Source organism: Diadema antillarum, unplaced genomic scaffold, assembly GCF_040938485.1.
Source record: "Diadema antillarum isolate AM-2024a unplaced genomic scaffold, OU_Dant_1.0 seq00000597_RagTag, whole genome shotgun sequence".
In the NCBI taxonomy this organism is placed as follows: Eukaryota; Metazoa; Echinodermata; class Echinoidea; order Diadematoida; family Diadematidae; genus Diadema; species Diadema antillarum.
In genome coordinates, this window is record NW_027271528.1 from 1,732,927 (window position 1) to 1,747,184 (window position 14,258).

Sequence of the window (14,258 nt, forward strand, 5' to 3'; positions counted from 1 at the left end):
ATTTTGTTAGCGTGTATTTCCGCCATCTTTGACCACCATTTTGTCAACGGTGGGGTCACTCTACCTCCTGTTTCCATTGCGGTACTCCTCAAGCTCATATCGACACTTCGGGTTATCACCTTGAACCCACCTCTGATGTGTTTTGGCCACTGATTTCCTTATACAACTAACATGGGAAACTATGCACAAGTCTGAGTTCCAACAGCGCACCAATTTCAACGCAGCTGTCACACTTTTTGTACTTGCCAGAGTACTAGGGGGACTGTTGAATACCCATCCTGGGAATGAGGGATTGCAAACTGTAAGTACATCCATTCCTCATACTTCCTTTTTGAGAGACAAATCATCGTGCCTGAATGGCTCTGTTGCTATTGGAGCATACTGCGATCCTACTGATCAATTTACCGGCACCGGCTCTGTTTTCGTAAATTATGCCCTGTATGTACCCAGAGTCGATACAAGCTCTTTGTTTGCAAGGTACATGTATGACCCAATCTGGAATTCGAGGTTGTCTAACAGAAACAAATTCCTGGACAACATTGTAACACTATATCATTCACCCGCAAGAGAGAAAGGACATATTTCCTACATCACCTCCAACCAAATCGAACCGTTGTAATGGGCCTGATCATGTGTTCAGGTGATGTTCAAATGAATCCTGGCCCTGTCCACAAACCCAGGCGCACTGAACCATGTCCCCTTTGTAGCAAATTAGTATTCAGCAAAAATAAACTCAAATGTGAAGATTGTCAAGGATCTTTTCACCTCAGCTGTGCCGGAAAAACCCTCAAACAGGTCCAAACCTTAGCTGCAAATTCTACACCATGGTATTGTTCTAGTTGCTGTGCACCTTGCAGTGTGTGTGATGGTGACGTCTTGAGAGATCATCATGCAGTTCAATGCGACAGCTGTGATAAGTGGCTACACACAGCATGCTGTAACATTGACTCCGATACGTATTTTTCACTTATGAATAGCTCTTGCAACTGGATTTGTCCCCAATGTGAAAATCTGTCCTTTTCTGGCTCATTCTTCAGCGTAGATCTAAACATCTCGTCTGAAAATCCCTTTGATGTTTTGAACTCCATAGATACTTCTCAGCCGACTTCGCCAAAAGATGTCTCATCTAAAATGTCAAATCGAAATTTCACTAATTCTATTAAGACGAAGCGCCCAATGAATAAGAAGGACGACTTCAAGATACTTCTTACAAATTGTCAAAGTGTCAGATCTAAAGCCGGAGACATTGAGGTGCTCGTAGACTCTGTCAAACCCGATATCCTGTGTGGAACCGAGTCATGGTTAAACCCCAGCATCAATAGTAGTGAGATTTTTCCTGATCATTTCGATGTACACAGGAAAGACAGGACCCCACCGAAAATTGGAGGGGGGGGGGGGGGGGTTTCCAGGCTGTCAAACTGGACCTGGCTACTTCTCATTGCAGTGAATATAACTCAGATTGTGAGATTCTCTGGACTGAAACCAAAATTAAAGGCTGTAGGCCACTGCTCGTTGGAGTTTTTTACCGTCCACCCAACGATAAATTTAGGTGAAGCAATTGAGCACCTTGTGGAATCACTCACCAGGATAGGGCAAAAAATTAACTCACATAATGTTATACTCACTGGGGACTTCAACTTGCCAAATATCTCATGGTCTGATCACAGTGTTGAGAGTGGCAGTAAAACTGGAGTTGCCGGTAAACTGATCTCCCTAGCTGAGGAATTTGGATTGTATCAACATGTTAGTTCTGCCACGAGAAGATATGGAAAAACTGAGAGTATACTTGATTTGGTCTTCACAAACAATCCTGAAATTGTACAGAAGGTCACATGTAGGGAAGGAATTTCCGACCACGATGCTGTTGTAATCGATGTCAGAATCACTCCCTTCAGAAAACGTCCAACCAAAAGGAAAATATTTCTACGAAACAAGGCTGATGTAGAGGGTATCAAGCAATCACTCCATGAATTTGCTGAATATTATCGTAACAACTGTTTTGATTATGATGTGAACAGAAAATGGGAAGAGATTAAATCAAACATTCTCTCAATAATGGAACGCCATGTGCCACATAAATTGTCTTCATCCCGCTTCAACCTACTTTGGTTCGACAGAACCCTGCGTCGTATGGTCAAGAAAAAACAACGTTTGTACAATAAAGCTAGAAAATCGGAAAAACCTGCCGATTGGGAAATTTTCAGATCTTTTAGGAAATCCACCCACAAACTCATTAGGAAATCGCGGTCTTCCTACATCAGGAACACCTTAGGGTCTGCCCTGCTTGAAGAACCCAAACGTTTTTGGTCTTTTATCAAACGCCTTAATCAAGAAAGCTTTGGGGTCGCTGATCTTGATTTTGAGGGAAAGATAGTCAGCGAAGATCACCTAAAAGCCAATATACTTAGTGATCAATTTCAAAGTGTTTTCACGGTTGAACCGGACGGTAACGTCCCCTTGTTTGGCGACAGTCCACACAAACAGATTGATCATCTTACTATTACTGAAGATGGAGTACTTGAATTACTCAAAGGTCTGAACTCTAACAAATCTCCTGGCCCAGACGGCATACCTTCATGGTTCCTGAAAATTGGCGCCCAACAGTTAGCTATGCCACTACAAGACCTCTTCCAGTCATCGATCAACTCCGGCATTGTCCCACAGGGATGGAAGGAGGCCAATATCGTTGCTGTCTTTAAAAAGGGCAACAGAAGATGTCCTGCTAATTACCGTCCCATCTCACTTACATCGGTAGTGTGCAAAGTTATGGAACACATTATCCATAGTCACGTGATGAAACACCTTGAATCCCATAATATCCTCTCGGACGACCAACATGGCTTCAGGGCCAAGAGATCAACTGAAACCCAACTCATTTTAACCATACATGATATCAGCCATGAATTGAATAAAAACAATTTGGTTGATGCGGCACTGTTAGACTTCACCAAAGCCTTTGATAAGATTCCACACCGCCGACTCATCTCTAAATTGAAATATTATGGACTTGACGGTGAGATATCCACGTGGGTCCGGAATTTTCTCACCAATTGCACCCAACGTGTTGTCCTGAACGGTCATTCCTCTTCATCTGCGAGCGTCACCTCAGGTGTACCTCAAGGCACAGTCACTGGTCCTCTATGGTTCCTGTTATATATAAACGACTTACCAAATGCTGTTTCTTCTAAAGCCAGACTATTTGCTGACGATTGTCTGCTTTACTCATCCATCTCACCTTCCCAAGATGTCGGTATTCTTCAGGATGACCTAAAATCACTGGAAAACTGGCAGGACACCTGGCTTATGAACTTCAACCCATCTAAATGTTGTACTATTACTTTTGGCAAGAGAAATCCACCCCACAACATATATCAATTTTGTAATTCCGAATTGAAGAGTGTTTCGTCCCACCCCTATCTGGGCATCACCTTATCCAACACCTTAAACTGGAACCCCCATGTTCAGCAAGTTCTTAAGAAAGCCCAAAATGTGCAGAATGTCATCCGCAGAAACCTATGGAACTGTGATACGAAAGTGAAATCCGCTACATATCTGGCCCTAGTGAGACCCATACTCGAATACGCATCCTCCGTCTGGGACCCTACCACTAAACACTCCATTAATTCTCTCGAGCGAATCCAACGACAGGCAGCCAGATTCTGCACGAACACCTATACCAGGGAAGAGGGATCTGTTACAAGGGCATTATCCGAGTTGGGCTGGGAATCGCTCCAGACAAGGAGAAAGCATCAGAGGCTTTGCATGTTGTACAAAATGAAAAACGGTTTAGTCAACGTCCCCCTATATAATTATGTTCAACCCAACGCACGTGACACCAGAGGCAATAATCAAAAATTTATTCAACAACGACACAGAGCTACAGTTTTCCGGGATTCCTTCTTCATAACGACTGTTAAAGACTGGAACCAACTCCCCAACGCAGTGGTTCAATGCCCATCATTGTCCCTGTTCAAGCAAAATTTGATGCAATTTCAATAGTCGCGCTCTATCCACACGTAGTGCTTCTCTACAAGTTAGCGTGGATGTGTCTTCCAGGACATTTTGCTGACTAAACCGTACAGATACAGATACAGATAACATCAGAAAGAGGAGGACATCAAGGAATTCGCTCATCCAACAGGATTTAGATTCATGGACGTTGAGAATATGATAGAACTCATAAATTAATTTCCATGTCCAGAATGTTATGAAGTCGGGTCACGTAATGTAAGTGAGAGGCAGATAGGATTAGCAGCAATCGTCACTATTTCTTGTCAAGCTTGCCACCATGAAACAGTACTGAAGAGTTCCAAAAAGGTAGGTCAAATTTTTTGAAGTCAATAATCGAGTAGTTGTACTTTCTACAATGGCATATGGTGGGCATCGGGCAGACTGTGAAAGATTTTGTGGAAACATGAACATCCCCAATGAAATGGGCACAGGTACATGGTCATCACATCTCAAGAAAATTCACAATATCACCAAAAAATGCGCACAGGAATCAATGAGCGTATAGATAGCAGCATATCAGGAAAAGGTAACAAAAGGAGATGAAATGACAGTCTCATGTGATGGAACCTGGCAACGTAGGGGTTCTTGTAGTAAGAATGGTGTCGGCACTATTATTTCAGTTGCAGGCAGCAAGTCTCGAGTCCTAGATGTCGAGGTCCTGAGCAACCACTGCGCTGCTTGTAAATTAGCAGCCACGAGGCTTCCTGAGGACAAACTGAAAGACTGGAAGACATCGCATGAAAAGGTATGTGACAGGAATCACTCAGGGTCTGCTGGAGCTATGGAACCTGCTGCCATGGAGAGAATGTTCAAATGTTCAGAAAAGAACTACCAGGTACAGTGTACAGTATACAGGATATCTAGGAGACGGAGACTCCAAGTCGTATCATCGAGTATCGTCAGCAAACCCACCAATATATCCAGGTAAGGAAATCAAAAAGTTGGAGCGCTGTGGACATGTGCAGAAGAGGATGGGCAAGCAACTTATGGACAAATGCAAACAGGTAAAAGACAAGAAGTTCCATCATGAGGGTCGCAATGTGAAGGGAATCTTAGGTGCTGGGAAGGGAAGGCTCACTAAGGTAAAAATAAAAAAACTTCAAGGTCACTACGGAGCAGCCATCAGGAAGAATCCAAACAACGTGCAAAAAATGAAGAAAGACATCTGGGCCACATTCAAACATCACTCAGGTGACCATCAGGACTGCGGAAGCTGGTGTCCCACCCAAAAAGGTAAGTCAGAAGAAGAAGCAAACAAAAATAGACTGGCCCCATATGTCAGTGAAACGATCAAGTCAGTCTATGAAACTCTCACAAAGACAAGTTGCTTGAAGCCTGTGCTCATGGGGGAACACAAAACACAAACGAAAGTTTCCATAACTTAATTTGGCAACGTTGCCCAAAACCAACATTTGTAGGAAGGAAGAGGCTCGAAGTGGCAATTTTTGACGCAGTGATCGTCTACAACACAGGGGAGCGTAAGCGATCTTCAGGAGACTCAATTATCCAGCAGGTGAGCATGCTTCTAAATTTTTCAGGAAGCTGGACAAGAAGAGGATCAAAGCAGCAAAGCATGCCCAGCAACCAGAAGTGAAGAGAATCAGGAAAGAGAAACGATACCAAGCAGTGGCAACCGAGGAAAGGCACGCTGAAAATGAAGGCGAGACGTACACATCTGGAGGCTTTTAATGGACATAAACAGGTGGTATATTTGTTGTTTTTACTTCATTTTATGCATGGTTAATTAGTTTGATAACATTCAAGCTACAACTTACACAACTTTCTTGTGATTTATGGTTCTAGAATAGCATCATAATGATTATACATATTTTTATGTGTATGGCATATGTGACTGTTGAATGTGTACATCAGTATGAAAAGGGTCGCTGAACTTCAATGGCCTTTTCTCAGAATCACATTTTCCATACAATGCATTATGATTATATTAAAGACTTATTTTATGTCCAAATTGCTTGAAATTTGGACTGTGAATACATGTAGCTCATATAATAGGGAATCATGGAAACTACAAAAAGTTGACAGTTACATTTCCTTTTCAAGTTAACACATTTTGAAACAAAGAAAACAATAAGCGATATTAATTCGTATATTAAAAATGGATTAAAAATATTTATCAAGGTATCAACAAATGGATAGTAAAAAGTGTAGAACATCTCATATTTATATTCCCAAAATATGAGACAAATTGAACTATCCTACATAAAGTTATGATGTAAATCCAGTTCCTTTTGTTTTTCTTTATTTTGTGACCTTTGACCTTAAGCAAATGTGGTAATGTGAAATTTTCCATAATTTTTCACTGAACAGACCAACAATATTGTTTTTATGGGGTTTCAAGCTGAACTAAGTTCAAGTTATTGAAACTCATTCTGTAATCCCAATTAAAGCCATTTTAAGTCGAATTTTCTCTAAGTTGAAGCTATTTCTTCAGTCCAAATAAATTCAACTTTCAATAGGCAAGGTCGACTGTACTTTGTGACTTCCTTGTTTCAGCTGTCCCAGATCACCATTTGTTTCTCTCTTTGACGGTGTTAGTGTCAGATGATACATGTACACAATGTACATTATGCATGATTGTTGGAGCAAATAGTTTGTAAAGCTATGACTATTAATGCCAGCAAAAGAACTTGAAAGTACATTGTGGCCATTTCACATCGCACACTGAGGACAGCTGTTTGAGGGCTACTCTGTTTATGATGTACTGGGAAAAAAAGTTTCATTATGACTGCAGATTCAATATTCCCACTGAATGTCATCGTGAATGATTTACCCACTCAAATAGTCAAACATTTTTTTTTTTTCCCCTAGACTTTTTCCAGCAAATGCCTTGGTGACTTTGTTTCGCATTGTAGAAATCTCTATCGGTTCATGTTTTATGATAACAATTATCATCATCATTGTACGCAGTATTACCATTGAAAGTACAGCCCTGAATATGAGGCAATCTGTCTTGAAATGTTTGTGCAATGTTAGTGAGATACTGCCATTCTACCATTACTCATACGACTTACTATGCTAATGCACTCGGAGACTGACCTCCGAATTAAATCCCCAACCATCTCCACCTGCTTGGAACAAAATGAGAGAGCAAATACAAAGTCGTTAAAATCAAACGTAACCCTTCCTGGCAAGTACTTTTATTTGCAATGAATTATTAAATCTTTCCTAGAAATATACAATGCTTAAATAAACTTTGTACAACTTGCTCTTACACAATAAAAAACAGAAAATAAATTTCAAAACATAGCTCTTATATCCATATTTACAGAGTTAATAACCTTTCATAACACAGATGTACACATATACACTGCATTTAAATACTTTGTACAGCCATAAAATGCAAGAATTTCTGACACATTATGAATGAAATAAGAATAGTTTGCCAATATTACAGACTAGTTGCTTCATTACTGCCCCATATAACTTATCATCATTTTTATTTGTAACACAATTCATACAGCTAAAAAAGAAAAGAAAAAGAAAACTGATAATCTGTTAGAGCAGGAGAAATACAGTCAACCTTGTCCAAGTTGAATTAAAGGGACTGCAGTTTATCCTTTGACTTCTGTAAATTTTCATTTATACAATAGAATTGATGTGTGTTTATAACTATTCAGAGCAGAATTTTGCTTCCACTTTTATTTTATAGCCAAGTTTCAACTTATGCCAGGTCAACTAAGACAAGGTTGACTGTATACCGTAGGGAGAATGTACGCTAATCCTTGCACAGACATATTTATATCAAAATATCTTTTTGTTTAAGAAAATATATAACTGAATCTTTATTAGGATCATATCACATCTTTGGCATATACTGTATCTACTGGCAGCATTTAGTCTTCAAATTACAAACATCATTAAAAAATCATCACTCGAGTTCATCTCTCTCTGTTCTCGCTATTTGATTGTATGATCATGCACTGTACGCCACACATTTGTTCAACCAAGTTGCCCTCTGACCACATTTTTAAGATGGCATTGATTCCTCGTCAATTGCGGCTCGCTGTGCTTACTTTCACCCTCAAGCAATTCTTCCAGGGTAGTTTTTCTTGTAAGTTCCTAAACTTGATAATACAGTGTTCTTGTGTCAGAGTTGTAGCTTTCATTGATGACTCATGAGGTAAAACGCTGCAGAAAACTCAAAGTAATCCGGTGATACTATGCGTGGACACTATGTGTCAATAATGTTTAAAAATGCCTTTGTTCATTGAAAAGCATTGGATAACCAGCGAGCATTTTGAGAAAACAACAGATACCTGGGTAATACCTAGAACTTTCACACATCTCAGTCCGTCAGCAATATTTTAGATGGAACTTTACCCATAAGTCTGACATACAACGCAATTCATATTACATGAGATTTGGTTGAAATTGAATGGGCTCACAGAAATAGGCCACCAAATTTCAAGTACCGGTGTAGTGGTGACATAATCATGTCTTGAAACCAGAGTAGATGGCTGAATTAATTCATTGTACTCAACTTTGTATCATTAGAGACATACTCCCAAATTTGTATTGTTCAGAAACAACTCAGAAGAATAGCATTCCACAGCTTTTCTAAATTACATCTTTGTTCATTCCCATGGGTATGGAGATCATGTAAAGAACTTTTGATTTTCAGCTTTTAACAATACAACTACATAAGACAACAATACTGTAGAAGTGAATATTTTCGCGTGACTAATTTTTCGCGCTTGGCCCGGTGAGAAGAGTTTCGCGTGTTTTTAATTCCGCGGAATCAAGACAGTAAGTACAAGAACATATGGCAAGCAAAAATATTCGCGTGCTTTTATTTTTGCACTAGTTTCAGGTTGCGCGAAATGCGCGAAAATTAAAACACCACGAAAATTTCCACTTTTACAGTAGTCATTTAGTAACAAAATTGCATGTGTAGGTTTCATAGTGCTGATTTCTTCGCAGAAAAAAAAAATCACACAGAAATATATTTCATAGAATCCTCTTTCCTCCTCTGAGTATCAAACTCAAACAATTTTGGATCGAGAATGAACAGTAAAAGAAACATACCTACAGAATACAGATAAACAGTCACCAACATGACTATAGAGACATTAATTAAAATGGATTGTAAAGATGGAGAAAAAAGAAAAATAGGTGGTAGTAAGTAGCTCTGTATTTGACCACACAATACGATGGTCATCTTTACATGACAATGAATTTGTTTCTACTGAGTTTGTTCCCGGAGGGGGAAAAAAAAGTGTGCAATTTATCTGCCAATACCATTTTCTACCTGATTATCATGCATATTAACACCTGGGGAAAAAATGAATACATTGTAATGTGTGTAATATGTAATACAATGTGAAGTGTATTTCCCTTTGAAATGAATAAACATCGACATGAAAGACTATCAGTGTACTTTCAGGCTTTCAGCAAGAGTGGACGGATATAACAAATTCAAGAATCGACAGTGTGCAGAAATTCAACAGTACATGGTATTCACAAATGGGTGCTCTCTACTGAGGCAAGCTGGGATTTTCTTATGGTTAGTTCAGCACTGCTACCACAGAAACAGGGGGGAAAAAAAACTTATTTTGGCATAAAAGAGCGGATGGGTGTAAGGAACTAAAAAACTGACGATTGACAGAAGTTCATCAGTACATGGCATTTACATATGTGTGCTTTTCACTGAGGTACTTAGTTGGGTTTTGTTCCTACTGACAAGTTGGATGGCTACGAATGAAGCAGATAAAGCTCTTGGCATAAATGGACGGATGTAAGAAACTCAAGAACCAACAGTCGACAGAAATTCAATAGTGCATGGTATTCATATATGTTTGCTTTACACTGAGGCAAACTGGCTGTTTTCCAATAAGTTCAGCACAGCTATGATTTAAATGGGGGAAAACTCTTATTCTGACATAAAGAGTGGACAGATGTAAGAAACTCAAAAACTGATGACAAAAATTCATTGGTGGATGGTATTCACATATGAATGTGTACATGTGCTTTCTACTGAGGTAAGTTGTGTCATCAATTCATGCATTGATCGTCAAAATGGTTGCTTTGACCCAAGCCATGCCACAAATCTGAGTGATTCGCTCGTGAAAGACTATGAGCTTCACAACATTGAACAAGCTATAAGCGCTTTATGATGCATCTTACATCTGCAACACTTCAAGTTTTCAGTTCACTCAAATAACCTTGCACACACACAAAAAAATCACATTATTTGGCAAACAGGTACAAGTCCATCACAAACCAAATATCTATAAGCCAATTAGAAACACAAAACAAAAACAGTTCTTCACACAAAATTTCATGTGGCTGGCACGGTATTCTGGAAATCATACATTTTTTCATTTCAGTTCACAAACAGCAAGAACAAAAATAATATATATCTTTAGTTATCTTGCACACAACAACATACGGACGGCTTTGTTAGACTGTGTGTAAAAAAACATTGCACAAACACAGGTATCACTGAAGAACAGTTTTCTTAGAAATAAAGCAAATCCCCTACATTTTCCCTACATTCTCCTTATACTGTAAAAACATTCTGATCCCCAAACCCACTGGAGACCACAATCAGTAATATGTGCAACACCAATATATGTAGAGGCACTACATTATTACATGTATGTCTGCACAATTTCTTTTTTTTTTCTGTTTAACTTATAATGCATATTATCACTTCTGTCACTTGAGTAGCTAAGCCTCATTATGGAGCATTCAGGAATATCATAAAATTACCAATTCTACATAAAGTTAAAATTTGCAATATGGGGGGGGGGGGGGGGGAATAATGTGGCAAATTAACCCAATACTAGTATTCAAATGGCTCTATACCACATTGCAACATCTGAGACAACAAATGCCTGGCAGAAAACTGTCAGGATCATTAAAAGTTTTGATCTATTTCCTTGTTTTTATAATTGACATGGTAAAGGTTAGAAAGATTGACATAGGATTTTGCTAGTGTGGAGACAATCTTTAATTTGAACTCTATCATCCTGATGAAATTGCCATTTCAGTGCAGATATGGTAAATCTTACTGCATGGATCACAAGGCAAGCTACTGCTGGTAGATTGCTATTCACAGACCTTAGTTAGCCATTATGATGCATATTATACCGTTGCAAGTTACTCTACAAATCGTAAGTAAAGAGATGAAAAATATCATGAGGAATGTTCAAATAAATACATTGGCAGATTTTTGGTAGCCACTAATCACACATTCTTTCTTTAACAGCAAAACTGAGGCATGACAACAGTTGTAATGATGACCAAAACAAAATAAATATTCTACACTTTGACTAAGCATCTAAGTATCTAAGTATCTAAGTATCGCCAATTATCTGGGCATTTTCAACGTGAATGCAGATGCATGACTGCTGGTTGGAAAGCCTAGTAACGAGTACATGTAATATCATTATCTTGCTTTTTTTTTTCCCTGCGGATTCTGTGATTTCTAAACCAAGTCTTAAAGGCGCATAGTCCCGATGGGTGCGTGGGCGCTGTTGATGATACTGCCGATCACCGTTACCATTGATACGAAGATTGCCAAAGTTGAGCTGTCATCAAGAGTAAAGCGCGTAGGTGTTGCTAGGTAACGTTGCCTTTGTTGTCTTCTCTGCGCATCAGACAGTCTGTAGTAATGCCAGGGTGTGTGCATATGTGCTTCTTAGTACGACACCACAAAAAAAGTTTGCTAAAGCTGTCATCCCCCTCTTCCAAATCATGAGCCAAACTGTGATCGGACCACTGACTACAGTGGATCGGACTTCTTTGGACTCTGGGGAAATGGGTCAAAGCGTAAGCGCGAAAGAGGAGTCAATAGTGTAGGTCTCTATAGGAAACTTGCACCGTGTGCCCGCGTACGCATTTGACTAAACCACCGGGACCATGTGCTTTTAATCATCACATAACCACACTCCCCCTATGCCAGGCAAGTCTCAGGCAGCCCCAAGGCAAGCTGGAATGTCGCTCTGGTAAGCTTGGTGTATAATTTGCGTAGTTAAGCAACTACAATGTAGTCTGCAAGGGTGTTTACATTTTTCTTCTTCCTTCTTTTTCTTTTGAAACCTATCGTGTAAATGTTATTCTGAGAACAAGCTTTCTACGTGGTGCAAATGACCATATGGACCCTGTAACATATAGCACTATAGTCCTGCATGTAATACTGGGTACACGTACATCTGAACAGATCCTGAATCCTGACTACCATCTCAAATATTCTGATTCATATGTGATGATACATTGATGACTGGTAGACACTGAGAATGTGTCTCCAATCAGTACATTTCAAAGTCCTGCCTGGCACTCGAGAATAACTTGCATTGTAGAGGTCCTGACATACTCTCCAACGGTATTTTACATAAAATTCTGATCCAAAGTAACAATTCCTGAACATCCCTGCCACCTGACGGGAAGAATAACTAGCTGTTACTTCTACACAGGACATTCTCTGTCCATATGAATGACCCCTGTTCATTTCTAGAGGTATGCCCTCCAACAAGGTTTCAACGTTTACGTAAATCACTTATCCCTTTCAATATCTCTTACTTCTCCAGCCAGCTTAACCCTAATCAGGCTGGGCTTTTTTGGCTATGCTATATCTGGGGGGGCAGATTCCGCCCCCCCTTCAGATCTCGCCTATGGAACGTGTGATCGCGCCGAAAATCGGCACACGCGACATATACTATCAAAATGTATGGTTGCTTTCTCCGAAAATTTTTTCTTATATTTTATATTAATTAATTATAATTTATGCATAAAATCAGTTTTGGGCTCTAAATCACCTATTAATGCTCTAATTAAGCTAATTTCTTTTTTAAAATGTTTCTTGTATCATTCTCCTGAGACATAGGATAAAAAAAAAATCTGTATCGAAATTAATTTCTTATGTATTTGATTGTTTTTTAATTTCTTGTGTATTTCTTTGTTTTTCGACCTTTTGTTTTTGTTTGGTTTTTTGGCCAAAATTTGTCACAGACATTTTTCGAAGCTTTATTATACTAAAATAAATGAATTTTCTCCATTCTAAGTCAAGATATGAATTTTTATGTGAATTAATTGAAAAAACACAATTTGCATTGGATTTGTACACAAAATCACGTTTTGGAGCAATTTTGGGGTTGACAAATTTTTTTCGAACGGGCGTCGCGTCAAAACGGTAAGCGTGGGCGCAACAATTTTGGTCTCAAAAGTTGCGCGATACTTGAAAGAAAAAAGTCATGAAACATTGCGGCGGGAGCTTATCACGCTGCGAAGATATTGCGCGAAACGTCGAGGGGGGGCGGATTCCGCCCCCCCCCCAGCCTGATTAGGGTTAAATGTTAACCCTGACAACATTGCAGCCATCTTACATATCACCAGAGATGGCTTAAAAGAGAAGTATATAATCATGGACAGCCATGAAAAGCTGCACAGACCCCATGAAGAATGTGTATTAATAAAATCCAACACTCTCCGCGATCTTGGTTTTTGACATTTTCCATGGTCTACTCTATGAAGAAAATTTTCCTTGCCCTCCGTAAACTTTTCCTTAGATTTCTGATCGACACAGTGCAGTTCTCCTCAAGATGACGAAAGTCTGTTTTTTGCTCTTTCGTCAGTGCCATCACCACCTCTCCTGGTTCTGCACAGTCTGAAATTAGACTCAATTGCACACATGATCCTGTAAGTTATACAGGGTAACTGCTGAATAAAGCTTGGTTTTTCTATGTATGTTGGTGTGCCATACCATCACTTCCTACACATTCTACACAATACTCTTCCCCCTCCTCTCTTGGGGGAGTAGAGCCCTTTTCTGTCTGGAGCTGCTGGCATTTTTTTCCTGCATCAATATTTGCCAACATTTTGGTGGGACAGGACAGCATTGCACTTCTAGATCTTGCAGCAGGTGAGAGCAAGACTATGTAACCTGCATCTGACACACCCTCTGCTCTCTTCCTGTAGCGGAACATAGTCTCCTCCTCACCTCTGGAGAGTTGAAACCTGTTCCCTGCATCTGCAGCCACATTTTACCTTCGTGTGGTAGGACCTCCACTGCACTGCCGATCTTGCAGCAGCGAATAAAGCTTTCACCTGCATCTAACTTTGTCCTCTCTACAAGCGGCCTTTCCCTCATCTTGATGGGCGATACCTTCCCAGAAGCAGTATTGACCGAAGTCCAGTTAGGACGTCCATCGCACACCTGTCGTCAAAGAGCTTTTGGCTCAAGACACATGTCTTGAAGTACAGTGTACCTCTCCTCTCTTTCTGCG